At 46.6% G+C, this 23,901-nt stretch overlaps 1 long non-coding RNA gene across 1 annotated transcript; it reads left to right on the forward strand.

Moving 5' to 3' along the window:
* The first annotated feature begins 335 nt into the window (after window positions 1–335).
* On the forward strand, window positions 336–9,038 carry LOC118550559 (uncharacterized). The gene is made up of 4 exons (XR_004924623.2): window positions 336–413; window positions 489–670; window positions 742–891; window positions 8,404–9,038. It is a non-coding gene; the product is annotated as an uncharacterized LOC118550559 (long non-coding RNA).
* Window positions 9,039–23,901: the final 14,863 nt, after the last annotated feature.

Consider the following 23,901-nt stretch of genomic DNA (forward strand, 5'->3'; position numbering starts at 1 on the left):
GGGTGGAGGCTCTGGGTGTTCTGGCCGCACATGGCATGCTTGGCCACCAGACCAGGGATCCTCGCCCGGGGCTGCTCACCAAGGGTCGAAGGGGCACACCAAAAAACACTTTCAATTTTAATTGTTATCCTATATCAGAAAAAATACTCTCATGCAGCAAACCTGTGATTTCACACATTACTTTCAAGAGGAGGGTAAAGGTATTTATTTATTTATTTTTAAAAGATTGTATTTATTTATTTGACAGAGAGAGACACAGCGAGAGAGGGAACACAAGCAGGGGGAGTGGGAGAGGGAGAAGCAGGCTTCCCGCCGAGCAGGGAGCACGATGTGGGGCTCGATCCCAGGACCCTGGGATCATGACCTGAGCCGAAGGCAGACGCCTAACGACTGAGCCACCCAGGCACCCCAGGGTAAAGTTATTTAGAATTAAAACGAGTGGATTTGCTGGAAACATGTAAGTAAATAACAGGACGTGTGGTACACAGGTATCACAAAACTCATGCGGACGGCGGAAGTGTGGGGAGAGCGGCTTTATGCTGCATTGCTGTGGCCCTGGGAGCCCCGCATGGACCCCGGGCTCCCTGCTTCCGCCTCCTGTTAACAGTAATCAACGTTTCTGAAGCCAGAGAGCAGTGGATACAATAAAAATTCACAGTGGAATGTGGAGGTAAGATGGGGAAAAGGTTTCTTTTTCTTTCTTTTTTTTTTTTTTTTTGGTCTCAATAACCTCCTCCCCAGATTTTTTTGGTCTCATCTTTACAGAAGGAGATGATCAGGCCATGAATGATTATCAAAAAGACATAGACCATATGGTGAAGTCCAGCCCTCTCACCCATTTCACAGAGGAATAAACCAAGTCCCAAGAGGTGAAAGTGACTTGGTTAAATGGTAAGTTAGAACTGGCTTCAAAAAGCTCTTTCTAGATCAAAGACAAAGCCTAAATTTCCAGACATGGAAACAAATGCCCACAAATCAATAAGAAGAAAGGCCCAGTAGAAAAATGGGAAAGGATTTCAAAGAAAACACAAACAACATTTAAATATCAGAAAAGACGCTCAACCTCATGCATAATAAGAGCGATGCAAATTAAAATTATATTGACACATCTGCTTCTAGCTATGATAGACTAGCTTGTATCAGACCAATCATTCTACTGAGAATAATTAGGAAAACTGGATGAAATTGTACAAAAACTACTGTTTGAAGATACTGGAGAGCTACCAAGGCTCCAAGATCCCAGAGAGAGGGGAAGCTCAGAGTGGGAAGCCTGATATCTGGCAGTGCTCTATCTCTTGAGGCATTTTCTAGTTCTAAAGCAGGACCTGAGAGGCTGAGAAGAGCTTCTGGCAATTTTGTGGGGTTGGGGAGACAAAAATTGGAGTGCAGATCTCTTAAGTAAGGACCCTATTTGTACACCCATGTTCACAGCAGCTTATTCACAATAGCCCAAAGGTGAAATCAACCCAGTGTCCATTGACAGAATGGATAAACAAAATGTGCTGTATACATAATTCTGACACCTGCTACAACATCAATGAACCTTGAGGACATTATGCTAAGTGAAATGAGCCAGTCACAGGAAGACAGATACTATATGATTCCATTTATATGAGATACCTAGAGCAGACAAATTCATAAAGACAGAAAGTAGAATGGTGGTAGCCAGGGGCTGGGGTGGGGGTAGGGGAATGGGAAGTCATTGTTTAATGGGTACAGAGCTTCAGTTTTGTAAGATGGAAAGAGTTCTGGGTATAGATGGTGGTGACAGTCACACAGAACAATATGAGTGTACTCAATGCCTTTGAACTGTACATAAAAAATGGTTTAGATGGTAAATTTTATGTTATATATGTTAAAAAAAAAAAAAAGAAAGAAAGAAAAAGAAGATGTAAGGACCCTGGTAAACAGCCCAGGCTTTCATTTGAGACCCAAAGGATTACATACTAGGAGTAAGGGCCCCAGAACTAAACCAGCCCTCTCTCAGGGATGGCAGGCCCATGTCAAATCATCTTAATTCCTGATTTGATAAATGCAACCTGAGATGACTGGTGCTCCTAGCTTAGGCAAAAGTAAAAGTAAATTCTCCTTGGAGAAAGGTAACATCCAGAGCCTCAAATTACCTTTACCATGTTCATCTATTATGTCTGATACTCAATGAAAAACCAAAATGTAGAAATAACCGAATGGGACAAAAATCAAGAGAAAAACCACACATTAGAAACAGATATTTTAGGCATCAGGGCTAGACTTTAAAATAACCATAGCTACTGGGGTGGGGGATAGGGGAAAGAAAAAAAAAACTATAGTTACTATAGTCAACAAATTAGATGACAAGAAGAATTTCAGCAGGGAACTGGAAACTACCAAAAAATAATCAAATGGAAATTCTAAAAATGATAAAAGGAGATGATAAATTTGACAAAAGATGTGCAAGATCTGCACATGTAAAACTCAAGACATTGCTGAGAGATTAAAGGAGATATAAATAAACAGAGAAATATATGTGTTCATGGATCAGAAGACTCAATGTGGTTAAGATGTCAGTTCTCCCCAAATTGATCTATAAATTCAACGCAGGATTTTTTTCGTAGAACTTGACAAGTTGATTCTAAAATTTATATGGAAATACAAATGATCTGGAACAGTCAAACATTTTGAGAAAGAAGAGTAAGTTGGGGGAACTTACACTGCCTTATTTCAAGACTCATTATAAAGCTACAATAGTCAAGATAGTGTAGTATTGGTGTAAAGGTAGACATACAGATCAATAGAGCAGAAATATGAGTCCAGTAGTAGACCACACCATTTGACAAAGATACCAAGGCAACTAATGTGAAAGGGATATTATTTTTTAAGAAATTTTGCTGGTGGGGTGTGTGGGTGGTTTAATCTGTTAAGTGTCTGACTCTTGATCTCAACTCAAATTTTGATCTCAGGGTTGTGAGTTCAAGCCCCGCATTGGGCTCCATGCTGGGTGTGGAGCCTACCTAAAAAGAAAAAAAAAAAAAAAAGAAAAATGTTACTGGAACACTTGGATAACCATATGCAAAAAGAAAAATAAGAACCTTGACCCTTACCTCACACCACATACAAAAATTAACTTGAAATAGATCATAGATCTAAATATAAAAATTAAAACTATAAAGCTTCTAGAAGAAAATATTAGCGATCTTAAGTTTGGTAAAGATTTCTTAAATATGTCACAAAAAATGAACTATAAAAGAAAAATCAATAAATTGAATTTCATCCAAATTAAAAATATTTACTCTTCAAAAGACACGATTCTGTTTGGCAGTGTTTTGAAAAATTAAATATACACTTGTCGTATGACCCAGCAATTCTAATCCTAAAAGAAAAGATAGGTCCACACAAAGACTTGCATGTGAATAATCATAGCAACATTATTCATAATAGCCAAAAATTGGAAACAATCCAAATGTCCAGAGAATGGTGAATCATACAATAAATACTACTTAGCAACAAAAAGAAATGAGTTACTGATAAATGAAACAAGACAGATGAACCTCAAAAATATTTTGCCAAGTGAAGAAGCCAGACTAAAAAGAATATAATTTGTATATTTTTACTTACATTAAATTTCCAGAAAAGGCAGAACTATAGATAAAGTAAACATATCAGTGATTATCTGGGGCCCATGTTGGGAGTAAGGAGTGACTATAAATAGGCACAAGGGAACTTACGGGGGTGGTGGAATTGTTCTAAAATGAGATTGTGGTGATAGTTCAACAACTGTACTATGTACTAAAAATCATTGACCTGTACACTTACAATGGGTAAATTGTATGATATGTGATTTATACTTTAATAAAACTGTTAAATGTGGGAGGAAAAGATAGTATTAAGAACATTAAAAGGAAAAAATATTTGCAAAACATAGGTCTAACAAAGGAATTGTATCTAGAATACAACAAAAACTATTACCATTCAATAATAAGACAAACTCAATTTTTTAAAATGGGCAAGTATTTATTCAAACACTTTGCCATTGAAGATATATGGTTGTCAAATAAGCACATGAAAAGATGCTCAACAACACTAGTCATTAAGGAAATGCAAATTAAAATCACAATGAGATTCCACTATGCAGCCACTACAATGACTAAAATTAAAAAACACTGATCATACCAAGTGCTGATGAGGATCTGGAGCAACTGGGACTTTCTTACACTGTTGGTGGGTATATAAATTGGTATACTTATTTTGGATAACAATTTGTCACTTTCTCAAAAATTTAAACACACAACTACCATAAAATCCAGCCATTCTACCACAAGGTATTTGTCAAGAGAAATGAAAACATGTGTCCACATAAAGACTAGTATATGAATGTTCATAGTAAGTTTCTTTGCAATAGCCAACAACTGTAAAAATCCAAAGGTCCAAAATCCAAAATCATCAAGGAATAGATAAGCACATTGTAGGATATCCATATAATAGAATACTTCTCAGCATTAAGAAGGAATGAACTATTAATACAACATAGTTGATGCATATTGATACAACAACATGGATGAATCTCAAAATAATTATTCTGAGTTAAAAACAAGTCATACCAAAAATAAATTCATACTATATGATTCCATTTACATAAAATTCTAGAAAATGCAAATTAATCTATAGTGATAAAAAGCAGACCCGATATTGCCCAAGGAAAGGGCATAAGGAGGGACAGGTTAAGGGCATGAGGACCCTTGGGGGTGATGGATATTCTTATTATATTCATTATGCTAATGGTGTATTCATATGTCAAACCTGATCAAAGTGTATACTCTAAATATGTACAGACCTTTATTCATCAATTATGATCCAATAAAGCTGTGTAAAAAGGAAAAAAATAATCTTAAAACAGAACAACTAGAGCAAGGACTAAATAATTGGGTTCAGACACTGCTGAAGGAAGATGGTCTTTCCAGTAAGTGGCAGTGTCAATTGGATAGCCGTATGGAAAAAAATCAATCTTCCCTCTTACCCCACACCATATGAAAAGTGAAATAATAAAGCTGCTCAAAGATAGCGTTGGAGAAGATATTTGTGACTTTGGGGAAGGCAAATATTTATTGAACAGAGCATAATGGCACTAGCATCAAGGAAAATATTGATAAATTAGACTACATTAAAATCAAGTACTTCTGGGGGGCGTCTGGGTGGCTCAGTCAGTTAAGCATCCGACTCTTGGTTTCAGCCCAGGTCATGATCTCTGGGTCGTGAGATTGAGCCCCACGTTGGGCTCTGCACTCAGCATGAAGTCTGCTTGAGATTCTCTCTCCATCTCCCTTTACCCCTCCCGCTTGTGCTCTCTCACTCTCTCTCTCAAATAAATTAATAAATCTTTAAAAAAATTTTTTAAATAAAATAAAGTATTTCTGTTCATCAAAAAACACTCTTAGGACAGTGGAAAGTCCATTCACAAAGGGGAAGAACATATTTTCTGACATATTACTGGTAAAGGACTTCTACCTAGTACATAGGAATAATTCCAACACGTCAAGAAAAAAGACAATAGAAAAATAGGCAAAAGACTTGAACAGGCATTTCACAACAGGGACTATGGAATTGGTCTATAAACACACGAAAGAGTGTTTACCTTCTTTAGTCACCTCAGAAATGCAAATTAAAACCACATTAAGAAAACTACCATAAAAATTAAGATTAACCTTACCAAGGTTGCTGAATCATATGGTAATTCTATTTTACATTTTTTTCAAGGAACTGCCATCCTGCTTTTCACAGTGGTTGCACCATTTTACATTCCCTCCAACAGTGTACAAGGGTTTCAATCTCTCCCAACAATTATTATGTTCTGGGTTTTTTGGTCTTTTTTGGCGGGGGGCGGGGGTCGGGGGGTAGTACCTATCCTGATGGGTGTAAGGTTAGATATCTCATTGTGGTTTTGATTTGCATTTCCATAAGGATTAATGATGCTGAGCATCTATTCATGTATTTATTGGCTTTTGTATATCTTCTTTGGAGAAACGTTTATTCAAGCCTAAGGGAAAACCGTTTCTCTAGTCACAATACTTTTGACACCAACTATATGGGAGTTTTTCCCTCATATCAACCAATTTTCAAACTGTCTGGACACCAACTGGGTGTCTTACAATTTAATTCAATTCTGACACTAACTCTCTGGAGTTAGCATCACACTCCACAGGTTAAGCCCTCAGTTCCACAAGACTGCCCACTTCATATGCCAGTCAAAAATAATGCGTCCTCAGGGTATCTACATTTCTGTCTGACTTGGCTACAAAGTTAGATATTCCCATAGCACCCCATAAGGTTCAATAATTTGCTGAAATGGCTCACAATACTTGAAAACATTAACTTACATTTACCACTTTATTATAAAGGGTATTATAAAAGATTTAAAGGGACAACCAGATGAAGAGGCACATAGGGTGAGTCTAGAAGGGTCCCGAATGCAGGAGCTCTGTCCCCATGGAATTGGGATGTGTCACCCTCCAGCGCATGGATGTGTTCACCAATTTGGAAACTCTCTGAACCCTGTTGTTTAGAGGGTTTTTTTTTTTGGAGGTTCCATCATGTAAGCACAATTGATTAAATCATTGGCCATTGATTAACTCAATCCCTAGTCCCTCTCCTCTCCTTGGAGGTCTAGGGATGGGACTGAAAGTTCCAACCCTCTAATCACATGGTTTGGTTCCTCTGGCCACCAGTGCCCATCCTGAAACAATCTAGGGGCCCACCAAGAGTCACCTCATTAGCATACAGAAAGATACTCTGTTCTTGAATGTTGTCTACTTTTTCCATTAAAGCCCTTAGCATATTTAAATATTTTTTAAATAGTTTTCTTTTTTCTTTTTTTTAAGTAATGTCTACACCCAACATGGGGCTTGAACTCATGATCCTGAGATCAAGAGTCTCACGTTCTACAAACTGAGCCAGCCAGAAGCCCCTAGAGCCCTTAGCATATTAATCAGTTATTTTAAATTCCCAATCTAGGGCGCTTGGGTAGCTCAGTTGGTTGAGTGTCTGACTCTTGATTTTGGTGCAGGTCATGATCTCAGGGTGGTGAGATCATGCCCTGCATCGGGCTCTGTACTCAGTGTGGAGTCTGCTTGAGATTTTCTCTCTCCCTCTGCCCCTCCCCCGCTCATGCTCTCTTTCTTTCTCTCTCTCTCTCTCTTAAATTAATTAATTAATTAATTAATTAAAAAATATTTAAAAAAAATTCCCAATCTGATCATTCCAACATCTCTGCCATATCTGAATCTGGTCTGATGCTGTTCTGTCTCTTCAAACTGTGTTTTTCTGCCTTTAAGGATGCCTTGTAATTTTTTGTTGAAAGCTGGACATGATGTACTGAATAAAAGGAACTGTGGTAAATAGGCCTTTAGGGATGTGGTGGTAAGGTGTGGGGTGAGGGGAAGAATTCTGTAGCCCTATGATTAGTTCTGACTTTTCATGAGCCTATGCCCATGGGCTGTGACCTTTGCAAGTATTTCTTAGTTCACCACCACCACCCCTTCCTTCCCCAACTCCACCTTAGATGGAACAAGAAGGCTACATTGGGCTGAAGTTGAATATTTTCCTCCTCTGACACTGAAAGCTAGATGGGGCTGAAGTTGGGTATTTCTCTCCCACCAGGTCATTTAAGCTCTGGCAAAATAGTTTCTCTTGAGGGCAAGTAGGCCTTGTTAAGAGGAACAGAATGTTATGGTATACTTTAAAATGGCTACTTTCCCCCTTCCCCTGCCAGAAGATAGAAGGGATTTTGTTCTAATCTTCACTCTGAGAACTTGGTAGTGCTCCTGGAGGAAATACTCACAAAACCGTGGGGGCCTCCCCCAAAGTGGGTCCCCCATGAGTTTTTAACTCTGAACCTCATCCACATTGAGCTTCCAGCAATTCATTATAGCCTACATTTCCCTACCATGACTGGTTCTCCCAGAGATTGCTGTTGGTGGGTTTCTGCTCTAATAAGTTGTGATTCTCTGTATCACAATTTTCAGAATGGCAATTTGCCCCATGACCTCAGTTCTCTTCTGGGTCGAAGAAAAGTTGTTGATTTTCACTTTGCTCAGCCTTTCTCTTCTGTGGATGGGAGAGATAACTTCCAAGCTCTTTGTCAGAACTTCAGTCCCATATCCTTACAATTTTTTATTACAGACATTTTTAAGTATGCATAAAAGTAGAAAGAACTGGATAATGAATTCCCAGGTACTGATCAGCTTCAACTTGGACAAACATTCTGCAGTTCTTGCTCCATATACTCCCTCTCCCATACACGGACTTTTTAAAAAAATTTTTAACAAATGTGAGTTTGTTCCTTTTGACCAGCAATTTCACTTCCAGGAATTTGTTTTAGAGACATATATGCATACGAAAAAAATGACTTCTGTCCAAAATTATTTATTACAGAATTGTTTGGAATAGCAAGAGACTGGAAGCAATATGAATGTCCATCCTCAGGGGACTGGTTCAATACACCATGGAACGTCTAAGCAGTGGAGAACTATCCAGATGTGGAAATGACTGATGAACCATGCTGTGCACCAATGTGGAGGACTCTCCAAAATATATTGCTAAGTTGGGAAGAAAAACACAAAGTAAAACAAAACAAGGAGCCAAAGGATACCTCTAGTATACTGCCATTTGTGTAACAAAAAGCAGAGGGCTGATGTGAACATATTTTCTCATGGATGCATAAAATATGTCTAAAAGGTCAAACAAGACACAGATAACACTGGCTGCCTTTGTAGAAAGGAGCTGGTGCCCCAGAAACAGTGGTGTGAGGGAGATTCTCACCATACACCCTTTTCTACCTGTTGACTTTTGAATCATGGGAATGCATTACCCTGGTGAATGAATGAATGAATGAATGAACGAATGCAACTTTAAAAGAAACGAGGGAGGGGCACCTGGATGGCTCAGTTGGTTGAGCATCCAGCTCTTGATTTCAGCTCAGGTCATGACCTTGAGATGGTGAGACTGAGCCCTGCCACAGGCTCCTCGCTCAGTAGGGAGTCTGCTTGGGATTCTCTCTCTTCCTCTCCCTCTGCCCCTCCCCCTGCTGTCTCTCTCTTTTTCAAATAAATAAATAAATCTTTTTAAAAAAAAGAAAAGAAATGAGGGAAACTCCATCTCCTATAACCTGTACACATTTATCAAATACCCACACCTCTGGGCTAACCTACTTACCATATAATGCTCCCAACGCTCCTGGGAGGTAGGCTGTTTACACCCATTTCACAGATGAGAAAGTGGGGGCTGAGAGAGAAGAGGAGCTTGGCTGAGGCAGCTGCCACCAGTAAGTGGCAGAGCCTGCTTGGAGCCCGGGTCTGACTCTGACTGATTCAGCTCATTCTTCTGTGGGGAGTAGACAAGATGGCTTGACTTCCCACATTACAGTGATAAGAGCAGATCAGAATTGTTGGGTCCTCAGTATGGACCCAAGTTGCTCCCTGGGGAGCCAAGTCCACCATGGTGGCCAGAGCAGCAGTACCTTCAAGTTCATCTGTTCCCAAGGCAGAATCACCTGGTTCCTTCCCCAGGGATTTTTGGGCTGCTGGATTAATCCCAGCATTCTCATTTCCCCCGCCTCTGAAAACAAGATCCAATTTAATTTAGGGAGAAAAAAGTGCACAAAAGCCATAACACTCAGTTTATCCCTTGAAATGCAATCAGGCTGAAGGAAAGAATTAATTTTTAATTCCATCTTAATTACTCAGAGAAATAATCTATTGGCACAGCCTGGCCCTGGGATGCCCCTGCTTGATCTCTGCCTGCTGCCGCAGGCACCTGAGGCTCACTCCAGGAGCTGACCAGAGCCGGGGAGAGGCAGGGCCTGGGCTGGTGCTCCTGCAAAGGTATCCTCTGCTGAGGAGAGTTTTGCACGGAAGAAATTCATGTGTTATCTTCCCTTCAGCCTGATCTCAGATTTCTTTAATAAAGTCACAAGATTTATTCCTTGGAGATACACAACGGGCAAGGTAGGGGAATCTACAGGGTATGCCAGATCGTTTGCAACCCTGGGCTGAGGGGTTGTGTCTTCCTCATCATTTCCCATTTGTTAATCAAATATTAATCGAATACCTACTATGTGCCAGGCTTCTTGTGGGAGCCAGGGACCCAGTAGAATAGGTCCCTGTCCTCATGGAGCTGACACTCTAGGGGGAGGGGACACAGACAGCCAGTAAGCAAATAAATATGATCATTTCAACTGGTGATAAGCACCGTATTATAAATAAAATAAGGCAATGGGTTAGAGAGTGACTGGCAAGGATTTGCATCAACAGACAGGAAGTCAGAGAAAATCTCTCCGGGAAGGGGATGTTTGGGGCTGAGACTTGGGAGAAGCATGCCAAGCAGAGGGCATAGCAAGCAAAAAGGCCCTGAGGCAGGCACAAGTCAACTTGTCCATGGAGGAGAAGGGTCGGTATAACGGGAGAGTATGGGCTGGGGGAAGGGTCGGAGCTGCCGCTCCACATCTCATTCTCGGACCCGGGAAAACCACTGTATGCCCATGCCACACACACAGTAGGTGCTCACCGAGTGCTTGCTGCAGAAACAGCACCCTCCGAACTGACAGCATTTGGGAATCCGTTTACTGCCATTTTGTCCCTTCCCTGCTGCCAGGGAAATTCAGACAACTACTAATGTCCAGGAAGCCGCCCTCTGCCAGCCCTTACCAACACTGTTTTGATGTGCTAACAACTCTTAATGAGGATCCTAATGAGTCACTAAAAATGGCATCATTAGGTTGAGAACAGAACAGTCTACACAAGCAAATGTCCAAAACAACCAGGCGATTAGCCAGGGAGGAGACACTGCCTCCTTCCAGCCTGGGCTGGACAGGCCGCCCCTTTTCCCAAACAAGCAAGGAGCCCATTTTTCTGCCTGTATCTCCCTGGCTGTCATTCCCTATCCCAGTACACAGTCACAGACTGTTTTGTTTCTACCGCGTGAAGCTAAGAACAGAGAAAAATGCAAAAAAAAAAGGAAAGAAAAGAGAAAAAAAAAGTATAAGGATTTGCCTGGATGTAAAAGTAGAAGTGAAGACGTAGCTTGAGGCTGGTCAGAACTTCAAGTGCTAATGTATTAGGGCAGAGGTTCTAAAGCGAGGGCTGCAGGCTAGATCTGACCTGAGTATGTTTTATTTGGCCTATACAGCGGTTACAAAAAATTTAAATCCGTTTCCTACATTAAATTATTGGGAGAGTTTACATACAAATTTGGATAGTCAGTTTCTCCTGAAAAGCCTGAAGCTCTGGGGTGCTGGGCTGGGGTTGGGTGCGGGCCGTCCCTTAGAGCTCCAACCTCTTTGTCACAGTCTCCACCGTCCCCCAAGGTCTCCCCACCCTGAGGCCAAGTGTCAGTTGCCATTTGTCATCAAGTTTGCCCAGTTGATTTTCTCTCTGGAGATTTAAGAAAAGAATATACTTCTCAAAGCTCCTCTTTATTGAAAGTAGGCAAACAAAACACAGATCAAGAGGGAGAAAAGATGGGGGACAGATATTTCTTGAGCCATGGAGACAATTGTGACATGTTTAATATGCAAGCAAAGTGTGTCTGCCTGCAAGCAACCCACTAAGATGCTCTGGGAAACAAGCCCCACCTCACCCCACCACACATCACAACCTGGCCCCTCACGGCATTGAAGGATCCTCTGGCCCCTGCTTGAAGGATTGTCCTTTCTGCAGTGGGGACTATTCCTACTGTGTAAGCAACCCTGGAAACTAAGTTTTCACTATTTGGAACTTAAGTGTGCATCTTGCTTATGAACATCTTGAGTCATATCCTTGGTGAAACTGAAAATTACCATTTTTTCATTTGGATATGGATTTCAAACCCCATAAGCAGGACCTTCCTGACACCTGGTATGGTTTCAGCTGTGGAACCCACTAAAGATGTTTAAGGCCAACCCCTGCCCTGGTGAGCTGGACACTCTGGTCAGGGCGATGAGTAAGGGCAGTTGGCGTTCTGATGTGATGATGTGTGCAAAAGACCCTTTTAAGGTGCTCAAAACGTTGGCTAGCTGGATTACTTCTTGAAGTTTGTTAAAATAGGTAACATGTGCTGATGGGAAAGAAGTCTGCAGTCTACAGAAAGCGTTCCCACGAAAAGCAAGTCTCCGCTCACCCAGACCCCTGGGCTCTTGGTCTCCCTTCCAAGAGGCCTCCACTCTCCCAAGGAACTGGAATCCGAAGTAGATCGAATGGTGGACCCCCCCAAAACTATGCCCATGCCCTAATCCCTGGTACCTATGAATGTGACCTTATTTGGAAAAAAAAGGGGGGGGTAGTATTTGCTGATATAATTGAGTAAGGATCTGGAGATGAGGAAATAATCCTGGATTAGCCAGGCAGGCCCTAAATCCAGTGCAAGCATCTTTATAAAATAGATGCAGGGAAGAAGGGCAGGCAACGTGGCAATGTGACCCGGGAGACAGAGACTGGGGTGCTGGGGCCACAAGCCGAGAAAGGCCGGTTATCACCATTGCAAGAGGCAATGAATGGATTCTCCCCAAAGCTTCAGGAGCGAGCGTGGCCCTGCTGACACCTGGATTTCAGACTTCTGGCTTCCAGGATGGTGAGAGAAAAAAATCTTACTGTTTTAAGCCAGCCAAGTCTGTGTCCTTCGTAAAGCAGCCACGGGGAAAGTGGTCTGGAGTTCCTGCTCCTGTTTCTATTTCTCCTCCTCATTCCCACACACGTGGAGCATAGCCTGCTCAGTGTCATTCCTCTGGCTTTTTTCATTTAAACGTTGCTCGAGAATCTTTTCTCATGGACAACTGCCACGGTCTTATTGACATTTGCCTAATATTCCATCGTACGGATGTACTGTTGATTAGTCTCCCCCGTCCCTTACTGATGACACTGAGGTTGTTCCCAGTCTTTTACTACCATAAACAATGCCGAGAAGAGCATCTTTTCCCACACAGGCATGAACGCGTGTGCAAACCCCCATCGGACCCATTCCCACAAGTGGAATTGCTACATGTAAGAATGTGCGTGGTTCCCATTTTCATGGGTATTGCCAAATTGCCCTCCGAGGAGGGCATGCCACAGATTCCTTTTTCTCATTATAAACGTAATCTTTTAGCAGAATTCTTAAGTGTGATTCGATTACACCCTATAACCAAAATCTTTTCTAGCAGAACATAGTCAATGGGAAAATAACATCAATTACCTGAAATTTTCTTGCCAGCCTGGCTGGATTGGCCCTCTTCTGTCAAATAGTGGGTTCTTGTATTAGGTGTCCCTTTTCCTCCAGGTGGCCTCTGCTGGGGGCTCTGAGGCAGGGTGGCAGGACACGGCGCTTTAAGCCTGGATGGCCACCTGAAAGGCCCCCTCCCCTCTGGCCAGTGACTAATCCCAACCCCCGTGTTCCCTCTGCGAGAAGAGGAAGTGAAACAGAAAGTCACTGCCTCCATCTGGATGCTCCTATATTGGAAGTTGAATGTCCAACTTGTCCTTGTTCTTCACGTTCCTGGACCAGCCTTTGGCTCAGAGGAGAGTTCCCCGCTCCTCACCAAAGCAGAGAGAAGGATTGCCTGGCTCCTGGAGATGCTGCCCAAATTCCATCCTGCAGGCAGAGGGGGCCCTGACTCTTCAGCTCTTGGCCTGGATCGGCTGCCAGGACTGACAGTCTCCTCCATGGTGTGCCCACCCCAGGCAGTCCCCCACAATGGCTTTAGAGCTGGAGAGGCCCCAAAAGACCATCTGGTCGGGTTCCTCATATTAGGGATGCACACACCAAGGCCCAGGGAATGAGACGACTGGTCCAAGACCACGCTCACAATGGCCTCCAAACACCTGCTGGTGAAAGGGTTGAGCCCTTCGGATAAAGGCTCAGATGTGGGCCTCACTTTCATCTCCAGCCCCATCTCCTGCCAGTCCCTGAAACGGCTTGAATAGCTCTAGGGACTTTGAAGTTCTCCTGCTATTGCCCTCTATTGCCTGGGCCCCCACCATATGCACAGGCCCAGGCTGTACCTCAGCTCTCGCCCAGGCTTATGCCAACCCCTTCCTTCCTCTGCTTTGGCTCATTTTTATGATTCAGCTCAGATACCCTCTTCTCCAGGAAGGCCGCCCTGATTTTCCCTAGCTGGGTTAGGTGCCTATTCTGGGTGCCTGAGCACATCTCTAGGGCCTCACTTGCCACATTTATTGTGATCTGTTTGGGGTCTATCTCCCCACCATGACCACAAGGAGCTCTTCAAGGGCTAAGAAAAAAGTTATCTAGGTATTTCTAGTAACTCACTTGTTGAATGGATGAATGAACAAATCAGAGGCTAGGTGACAGTCACTGCAATGGAGTAGAAAGAAAGAATCTCAGGCGAAGAATCAGGAGATCTTTGCAGTTTATTATTTATATACCATTGGACAAATCTCTTACCATCTTGAGAGTTCAGTTTCCTCATCTGCAAAATGGTGCGATTTGACTGTATCTCAGTCAGCTGTTGCTAAGTAACAAACAGCCATAGACTCTGAGTGGCATACAGCAATAAGCATTATCTGACTCCTCCAACTGTTTGCAGTTGCCTGGGCAACCAGGTGGCCGGCTGGGTCTAGCTCTGCTCCATCTAGCTCTCTCCTTCCTTGGACTAGTGGGATAGCCAGGTCATGCCTTCAAGTGGTGATGGCAGAGGCCCAAGAAGAAAACTGGAAACATGAAGAGGTCCCTGAAGGCCAGGAATGGGCACCTTTGCCCACATCCCGTTGGCCAAAGCTTGTCTCATGACTGATCCCAAATTTAAAGAGCAGGAAGACACTCAGCTTCTGTACAGAGAGACTGCAAAGTCACATGAGAGAGGTGTAAAAATCAGGACCAACAAATCAGTCTGCGCTGGGCTTACATGGTCTCTGAAGACCCTGTGAGACCTGGCAGGCTGCCATCCTCTGAGGTGTTCCCATCCATTCTCCCCTGCTCTGTGCCCCCTCCTGCCTCCTGAACTTCCCCTGCCTCTTTCTGTCAGCTTGGCCTAGCTCTCTTCCAGTGGAAAGTCTGTGAGTACAATTCTGTCTTCTCCCCATCTCAGCCTGTGCTTTTCACCTGTATGAAACCTCCACTGAAATCTACTCCCTCCATCAGCAAAAGCACAACTGCCCACTTGTCCTCTCAAACCTAAAACCTGGGGGCGCCTGGGTGGCTCAGTCGTTAAGCGTCTGCCTTCCACTCAGGTCATGATCAAGCCCGGGATCAAGCCCCACACCGGGCTTCCTGCTCAGAAGGGAGTCTGCTTCTCCCTCCCCCTGCTCTTTCTCTCTCTCTCTCACTCTTTCTCTCTCTCTCAACTAAATAAAATCTTTAAAAAAACGCAAAAACCTAAAACCTGGACATTAGCCTCCCTCTCCCTCTCCCCCCTTCCAGGCTCTCACCAAGCCCCTCGGGTGGGTTTCACCTCCCAGCTCCCTCCTGACCCTGCCACCTCCTCTGGTTCCATCTGGCCCAGGTACCCACATATCCGTCCCCATCATCCAACCTCTGAGTCTAGGCCTTGCCCCCTCCAAAGACATTGGCCATGCTGTTAACTGTAAAATCTTTGTAAAGGCAGAGCCAAATGTTTCAAGAACGCTTTTCTGGGTCTTCACTGCCAATGACAGGGGCAGCCAGACAGGAAATATTAAGGCCATGAAGGGATGGGTGGGTGAATTGTGCTTCCCCATAAAGATATGTTGGAGTCCTAACCCCCAGTACCTCATAATGTGACCTTATTTGGCAGTAAGGTCTTTACAGAGGTAATCAAGTTACAATGAGGCCATTAGGGTGGGCCCTAATCCAATATAACTGATGTCCTTATAAAAAGGGGAAGTTTGGACACAGACAGACACGCATGTTGGGCAGACAATGGGAAGATACAGGGAGAATGACATCTGCAATAATGCCCGAGGCTACCAGAAGCCAGGAGAGAGGCATGGAACAGATCTCACAGCCCTCAGAAGGAACCAACCTTGCTGATGCCTTGATCATGGACTTCCAGGCTCCAGAACTGTCGGTTCTGTGAGACAATACATTTCTGTCACTTAGGCCACCCAGTTTGTTGCTCTTTGTCACTAGGCAGCCCCAGGAAACGAATACAATTGGGGGGAGCGGGGGACAAACAAAACATTAGCAAAGCAGGGGGAAAGGTAAGTGGGAGGCAATAGGGAGTGGCGGAGACTCTGGCAAACTGGAGAGACCATGAGCTGGTGAAAGGGGCCTCTAGTTGCTTACTGCCACATAGGGCTGAAAGCCTGGTGTAATTGGAGCTTCAGACTTTTTAAGGAACCCGGGAATCTAGATTTAGATTTTTATGTGAAATCAGTTCATCTTTTAATGTTGGCTAAATGATACAAAACAAAAATCTGTGGGACAGAATTGGCCTGCAGGCTGCCAGGGTGTGACTCTGGGCAGGGAGCGGAGATTGACAAACTGGAGCCACTGCCCAGATCTGGGCTATGGTTGTTTTTATAAATAAAGTTTACTGGAACACAAACATGCCCGTTCATTTACATACCGACTGCGGCCGGCCACTTTCACGCTGTAACGGCAGAGCTGAGAAGTTGCGAGAGAGACTGTATGGTCCACAAAGCCTGAAATACTTGCTCTCTGGTCCTTTACACAAGAAGTCTGTCAACCCCTGGCTTAGAGGATAAATCCAAACCGGTTGGTGTAAAACCACGCCCTTCCTTGTCGGTCACTCACGCGGCCTGCCTCCCCTCGGTTCATACACACTGTCCGGCAGCACCGAACTTCTTTAGTTGCCAGATGGGTCCCCACAGGGGCAGTGCGCTTGTCCATGCCGTCTGCGTCCATCCCTGGCGGCCGCTCTCCCCTTGTCTGCCGCAGAGCAGGGGCTGGTCTTCCAGGCTCAGCTCCGAGCCTGCCTGGAGGCACTCTTTCCATGCTCCGTCACACAGACTCTGCAACCCTCTTGTTCTCACTTGCTGTGCTCTGCGTCCTCAGGAGACCATAAGCATCTTGGGGGGCCGGGCCTGCCCCGGTGGCAGCCTTGAGTACTGTGGGCTCAGCCCCAGCCTGTCCCATTGGCTGGGGGTTCAGGGGAAAAGAGAAAAGGAGCAAAGGAACAGAGGAGCCAGAGATGGCTCGTCTGCAGGAACCGCACCCTCCCGGGCACTCCCGCACCCCTTGGGTGCCCCCCCACCCCGCCCCACAAGGGAGCTGAGCTCCTGGTGTCCTCTCCCCCTCTCACGCTGCAAACTCTCTCACCAGACAAAGGAGTTTGTGCTCTGCCAGCCGTAACCCCCAGCGCACCTCCACCATAGTGAGAGACACTAAGCCTGGATGAGCGGGTCCTCCCTACGGGTGCTCATTTGTTCGTTCGTTCGTTCGTTCATTCATTCATTCATTTACTTGCTACATTTTCATGCAGACCCAAGCCGGTAAAAAACAATGTTCTGGAACAGTAGGAAAGCAAATATGATTAAGACGTGGCCCTGGAATGGACTAGATTGTACTCCCATTTCTCCCTCCGCCCTGTCTCCAGCAACAAGCTCCCCGAGAGCTGAGTGCATCTCCTGACCCCTCAGCTTGGGGCTTGGCCAGTGGGACTTGCTGTGCCCAATGGCAGATGGGTGGAAGTGACAGCTCAGAAGGCGCCGTGTGTTTCCTCCTTGTTTTGCTGTACATCTCTGTCCCTGCCTGGGAAAAGCCCAGTCGGCTGGCTTGCTGGTCCAAGGGGATGAGAGACACGTAAGCAGAGCCACTCCAGCGAACACGGATGCCCAGCGAGACACAGAGGTGACCCAGCAGCCAACTGCTTGGCTGAATCCAAGCTGATCCCCAGATGCATGAGTGTTGCTCTCAGCCACTGAGTCTTGGAGCGATTGTTACATGCAATTGGTAATCCAAACTGTCCTGTCCTCTAGATGTCTCCACTAGTAGAGGAAATAAACCAACTCCCCAGGGTAACCAGCATATAAGGCAGGTGGGCCAACTGTTTTCTGTTTGGCACCTACGGTAGGCAGCATAATGGCCCCCCAGTGATGTCCACAGTCTAAACCCCAGAACTCAGGAATATCTTAGATTACTCAGCAGAGAGAATTAAGGTTATAGATGAAATTAAGGTTGATAATCAACTGATCTTAAAATAAGATTATCCTGGATTCTTTGGATGGGCCCAAAGTAATCACAGGGGCCTTCAATGGGAGAGAGAGGAGGGCAGAGGATGAGAACCAGAGAGGTGGTAACGTGAGGCTGGCACCAACGCTGGCTTTGGAGATGGAGGAAGAGACCATGAGCTAAGGAATGCAGGCAGACTCTAGAAGCTGGTAAAGGCAAGGAAACAGATTCTCGCCCAGAGCCTCCTGGAAGGAATGCAGCCCTGACATGTGAGACTCATTTTGGACTTCTGACCCCCAGAACTGTAAGAGAATAAATGTGGGTTATTCTAAGTCACCAAGTTGGTGGTAATCAGAAAGCAATACAGCACCCTCTTCCACCTCCCACCCCCACTCTGCCCCCTTCTCTCTCAGCTCTGTGTGTGGGAAGCTGACGCTCTCACGGCTGCACACCCAGGCTCCCTGGACCTCGGGCTCCCAAATGAGAACATCGCAGGGACACTGGAGGGTGGAAGGAGCAGGAGTAGTATCTCTTCCCTTCCTCTCTCCCTGCCTCTGATGGGGGCTGTATCCTGAGCAACTACGGATGGCCCTTCCCTGCAGGAGCTCTGCCCAGCTCTGGTCACACTGCTCCTCCCTCCCCCTCCTCTGCTGGGGGAACAGTGGTTTCCCACATGGCTTGTCGCGGGTGCTTCCACACCCATCGTGCCTCCCCTTCTAACCCTGCCTGCATCTCTGCAAACGAAGCCCTCATTAAATTCTTCTCAGAGTCCTAGCTGAGTGCCCTCTGTCTCCTGCCGGGAACCTGCCTGGTAACATAGGGTGTGAGCATCAAAAAAGATATCAGTTGATTTCTATGGGGAGGTTGAGGGAGCACTTCAGGAAGGAGAGTACCGGATGTTGCATTTGCAGGGTCTGCACGGGTAGGAATGGGAGACGGGGATGCTGGAACCAGGAAAGGGTTTTGAGCCAGACACAGGAGGTTTGGATTCTTGACCCTCTCCCCATAATTTTGTGTGAGCGGAGGTGACTCACCTGACTTCTCTGAGAGCTTGTTTGCCTGTCCCTAGAAGGGGCGGTGATGTGTACAGCTCCGAGGCTGAATGAGGAGCGCAGGGCTGGCATGTGTTGGGAGCACAATAAATGGTAGCTATTAGGCCCATGGGGGCATTCCAGGGATGAAGCAGCACCAGCAAGACAGGATGTGCCTCGGGAACAGCCAGCAGCCAGAGGGCCTAGAACAGGAAGACCTGGCTCTAGAAAGGTACATGGGGATCAGGGTCCAGGAGGCATTTAGAATCGGGGCCAAAACTTTAGATTCAATTCAGTTGGCAATGAGCAGCTGTGAGCAGGGAACGACACAAGCTCTCAGTGATGCAGGAAGGAAATAAAGAGAGTGAGAGAGAGAGACAGGACAGACAGACAGAGACAGAGACAGAGAGGATTTAGAAGGTAAGACCTTTGGCAACTTCTTTGGAGAATTTTTCAAAGCCATCTATGTCTTCTTTTCTTTGTGCACAAAGGAGAAATGGAGCTAAACAGGACTCCAGAAGCATTGTATTAACAACTTGGGGCCTGAGAGCGATTGTTTCCTTGGGTAATATGTCTTCCAGTTAGAATTCTTGCCAGCCTAGTATTTGGGAGTGGCTGGGAACAGGCAGGGCCTCCATGTTGAGTGCTCTGACCACAGGGCACTCCCATCGGGGTCTACAGGACCCTGTAGAGCTGTACCAGGAGACCCGGGAGCAGGACTCATGCGGCACCTGACAGACGTCCCTGTTCTACCTGGAGCCCCTACCTCCTTCCCTCTGGGCATGGAGGTGGGGTGTGCAGCCAGCCTTCAGGACCCTGCTAACCAATGGTGCCTCCTGTTTTTCCCTTTGACAGGAAAAGGAGGAAAAACCTGAGCCAGTCAACAAAGTTGCACAGGGTCACCTGGTAACTAAGGCTAGTGGAAACTGTCCCATCACTTGAGAGTCATGGTATACACCAAAGGTGCAAGAGAAAAGCACTATTCTATTTACCCAGCTACTCAGAGCCTGGCTCACACAGAGGGGCCAGTCTCCTCTCATAGTCCATTTATCCTGTTATTGATCTTGTCTACTATACCAGTCATACATGACTTTGGCATCTTGTAAATGTTGTCATTGTTATTTCCTTAAAGTGACTTCTTTGGAATACTTACTATATTCATCCATACTTTTTTGTTTGCAAGAGTCAGAAACCCAATTCAAACCAACTCAAGAAAACGAGGGAACTAGGAAGTCTAAGGGTATGAGCTGCAGCATCAGGCATGGCTGGATCCAGGCATAAAAACACTGTCACTAGGATTCTGCTCCTCTCCCCCAACCCAGGTCTGTTTCCTCTGCATTGGCTTTATTTTTCATCAGCCTCCTTCTCTGAAGTGGTCCCCAGGAGCTCCAGATTTGTTTTCTATAGGCCGACTACCCCAGAGGAACGAGGGGACTCCATTTTTCATGGATGTAATAAATGACCCAGAATGGAGTTCTCTTGTCTTGTTCAGGGTCATGTGACCACCCTGACATCATTATGTCAGGCATGGCAGGCTTTGGGTGGACAAGCCTTGGCCAGGTAGATGCCTGTCCCAAGTGGCCATCTCCTGAGAGGGGTGGTTCCACAGGAAAAGTATCCAGGCAAAGAGATTGAAGAGGAGGGTGGATATTGGGTTGGCCGGTAGAACAGGGGCCACCATATGTTCATTCCTAATTTTCTTTTTCACACAAGAATGTATGTGCTAACAAATCTACATGTACAATGATTCACCACTGGAAGCATAAATTGGCTAGCTAAGTTGGTTGTATTCTTGCTCACATTTTTGGGAGCCAGGGTCTGGGAAAAAGTCATGATATGGACCTTCAAGGAGCCTAGGCAGGAACAGCTGGACCCTTCTGCTTAATGCAGTTGTCCCCAGAGCGACAGGCAGCCGTGGCTGAGCAAACCAAGAAGACCCAGCCTTTCACTTACAGAGGGAGTAACAGAGCCAAGAGCTCAGGCCCAGGCAGGTCTTGAGACAGCACTCTCTCTCTCTCTCTCTCTCTCTCGAAAGGAACTGGGAAGAGGCCATTACAGTGTTAGCTGGGTCCTTAAACAGGGGGTCTTGCCATATTACTCAGAATCTTTCAGTTACAAGCAACAGAAACTAAATTCAGACACGCTAAAGCAAAATAGAAATAATAAAATTCTCATTCACAATACACACACCACGACAATAACAATAGTAATTAATAGATTATATAATTTTAAACATAATCATATCACTATATAATCTAATTTATTATTAATATCATTATAAATAAGATTATTTCCTGACTCCTATCATTTCAGGCACCCCTGGATCCAGGCGCTCAACAAGTCCTCAGGAAGTTGTAAGTCCCCATCTCTGGACCCTTTCCTCAGTCACTGACTTCCCTGTCAAGTCCTGGGCAGCAGCAGGCTTACCTCCACTCCGCTGGCCCAGCCGAAAGAGGACCCCTCCCCACAGTCCCAGGATTGGCCTTGATAGACTTTGGTCTTCCAGTTTATCTCTCAACTACTCTGGTAACCAAGGCAATGAGGTATGCGGATGGCCAGGCCTGGGGCCCGCACCGCCCTACCCCCTCCCAGTGATCAGCTCCTTCCAGACCTCAAGGACTCAGCAAGGGGGAGGGGCCGTCCCGCAGAGGGGGATGATGCCTGCAGGAACAAACAACAGCTGTCCCTCACTCAGGGAGGGGGACGGTGGGGGAGCGTTGGAAGGACAGAAGCCGGCCGAGTGCCAAGCAGGAGAAGAAGGCTGTTGCAGGGGGAGGAGTCCGAGAGTGAGGAACGGCGGTGGGGAGGGGGGGCGCGGGCAGGTAGAGCCTGCTGGGAAGCAGGTGTGGGGTCAGAGTGGCAGGGGTCCCGGGCAGCAGAGCCGCTGGGCAGCCCTGAAGGCGGGGTAGAGAGCTAGACAGAAGCTGGGGTCGAAGGCCCAGGAGCAGTTTGCAGCTAGGGAGCAGCCCTGTCCTCTCCAGCTTGGAGTCCGACCCGCCCTAGCTGGCGGGCATGCCCTTCGCGCCTGAGGATCTTTGCTGCTGGGAAGCTTCTAGTCGCTGTCTTTCTGGGGTTGCCCCAGATGGCCAGGGCCGAAGGAGGACACTCCTAGCAGAAGGCATGGGAGCTGCCACTCTGAAGTCCCCCCCGAAGGGCTTCCTGGAGTCAGGAGGGTGTCGTTCTGAGTGCGGACATGGTGTGAGGGGGACGGGAGCTCCATTTTCTAACCGAGGCCAAGGACAGGTCCATGGTGTTTCCACTGGGCTCTGGCACAGAGTCTGGTTCATGGATGGGCTTCGGGAAATGTCTGTGGAATTAAGGCAGCAATTTGGTGGAAGTGGGTCTCACTGCCCACAGGGAGAGGAGCTGCGTTAGTCCGTCCCACCTATATCTGGCTGGGTGACCTTCACTTAGTCACCGACCCTCTCTGGGCCCCCAGGTTCCTCATCGGTCAAATGAAGGGGTTGGAGCAGCGGGTCCCCAGGTCCCATCGAGCTCTAACAGGCTTTGGCGTGCTCCGCCGGCCACACGGGCTCCATCCCTTCCCTCTGGAGGCCCAGCTCCCCTGCGGGCCTTCCTGGTGCCCCTGGCGGAGCAGGCCTGGGCCAGCCGGGGCAGGGGGAAGAGGCGTGCAAGGCGCTGTAATTATTGTAAAGAGGAGAGTTTAAGTGTTTAGTTTTATGAGCTAGCCGGCCCTCTCTGTCAGCAGAAAGCCGCGCAGCTCCCCGGGTGAGAGTTAATTTCCTCCGTGGCTCGTTTCCTTGCCCGCCGTCATTTTTCTCTGCTGCTTTATGGCTTTTGAAGCCGTTCAGAGCAGTGTGTGGTGGCCGTGGCTCCTCACACTGGAGCGGGAAGCCCCCCAAGCCCCCTTCCCGAGCTGGACCCAAGGGCAGCCTGGCCCTGCCGTGGCCAATGGGGCCGGTGACCCCTGCGCCGGATGTGACTTGGGGACAGCAGGCCGGGAGGGCGAGAGGAGCAATGAGGTTGGGCCAGGCTGTCCCCAGTCAGGCCATGGCCCCTGGCACTTCCTTGACAGGCTTGCAAGGAACAAGTCTAAATTAAATGGTGGTCAGGCCAGCCTTGTAGAGGTCCCAGGCACCTCAATTAAACAGTGCAAGAATTTGCCCTGTGGCTCATAGCAAGGGCGCGGGAATGCACCACTTCTGGCCTCAGACAGACCTGGGTCCAAATCCCAGCTATCTCACCTGGCCAAGTGACTTTCCCCGCAGGCTTGCTTTCCTGAGCTACGCTGTCACTCAGAATGATTTTCCCGCCTCCTCTGTGAGCTGTGCGGAAGCCGGTCCCAGTGAGCCACCAGACGACCTCTAAAAGACGCCGTAGGTCCCCAAGACCAGGAGCAGCCTCTCACCCATTGGGCCTGGCCATGCACATGATATAAGGACCCGCAAAACAGCCTTGCAAAGTAAGGATTGTTGGTCCCACTTCAGGCTGAGGGACCTGAAGTTCTGGGAGGCGAAGCAGCATGCTGAGACTCGCCCGGCTCTTAGGAAGCCAAGCCAGATGACAAGCAGTCCCGAGGTGGACGTCCTTAGATGCAAAGCCAAAGTGGAGTCCCTTTTCCAGGCTGTAGCCTGGCAGTTCTGAGCCCCCATCCCCTGATCGCCCATCTCTGCGTGGCTCTAAGGAGTAAGGACAAAAAAGTCAATGGAGGCAGCCTGGGGTGCTGCGGACGCAGACCTGGGCTTGAACCCGCTATGCCACTTGTGACCTTGAACAAAGCATGCATTCTCTCATCCACCAAATGCGGACAGCAGCTACTTCGTGGGGCACTTGCAGGGGATTGAATTAAAGGAGGGGAGTC

This window comes from Halichoerus grypus, chromosome 2 (assembly GCF_964656455.1).
Source record: "Halichoerus grypus chromosome 2, mHalGry1.hap1.1, whole genome shotgun sequence".
In the NCBI taxonomy this organism is placed as follows: Eukaryota; Metazoa; Chordata; class Mammalia; order Carnivora; family Phocidae; genus Halichoerus; species Halichoerus grypus.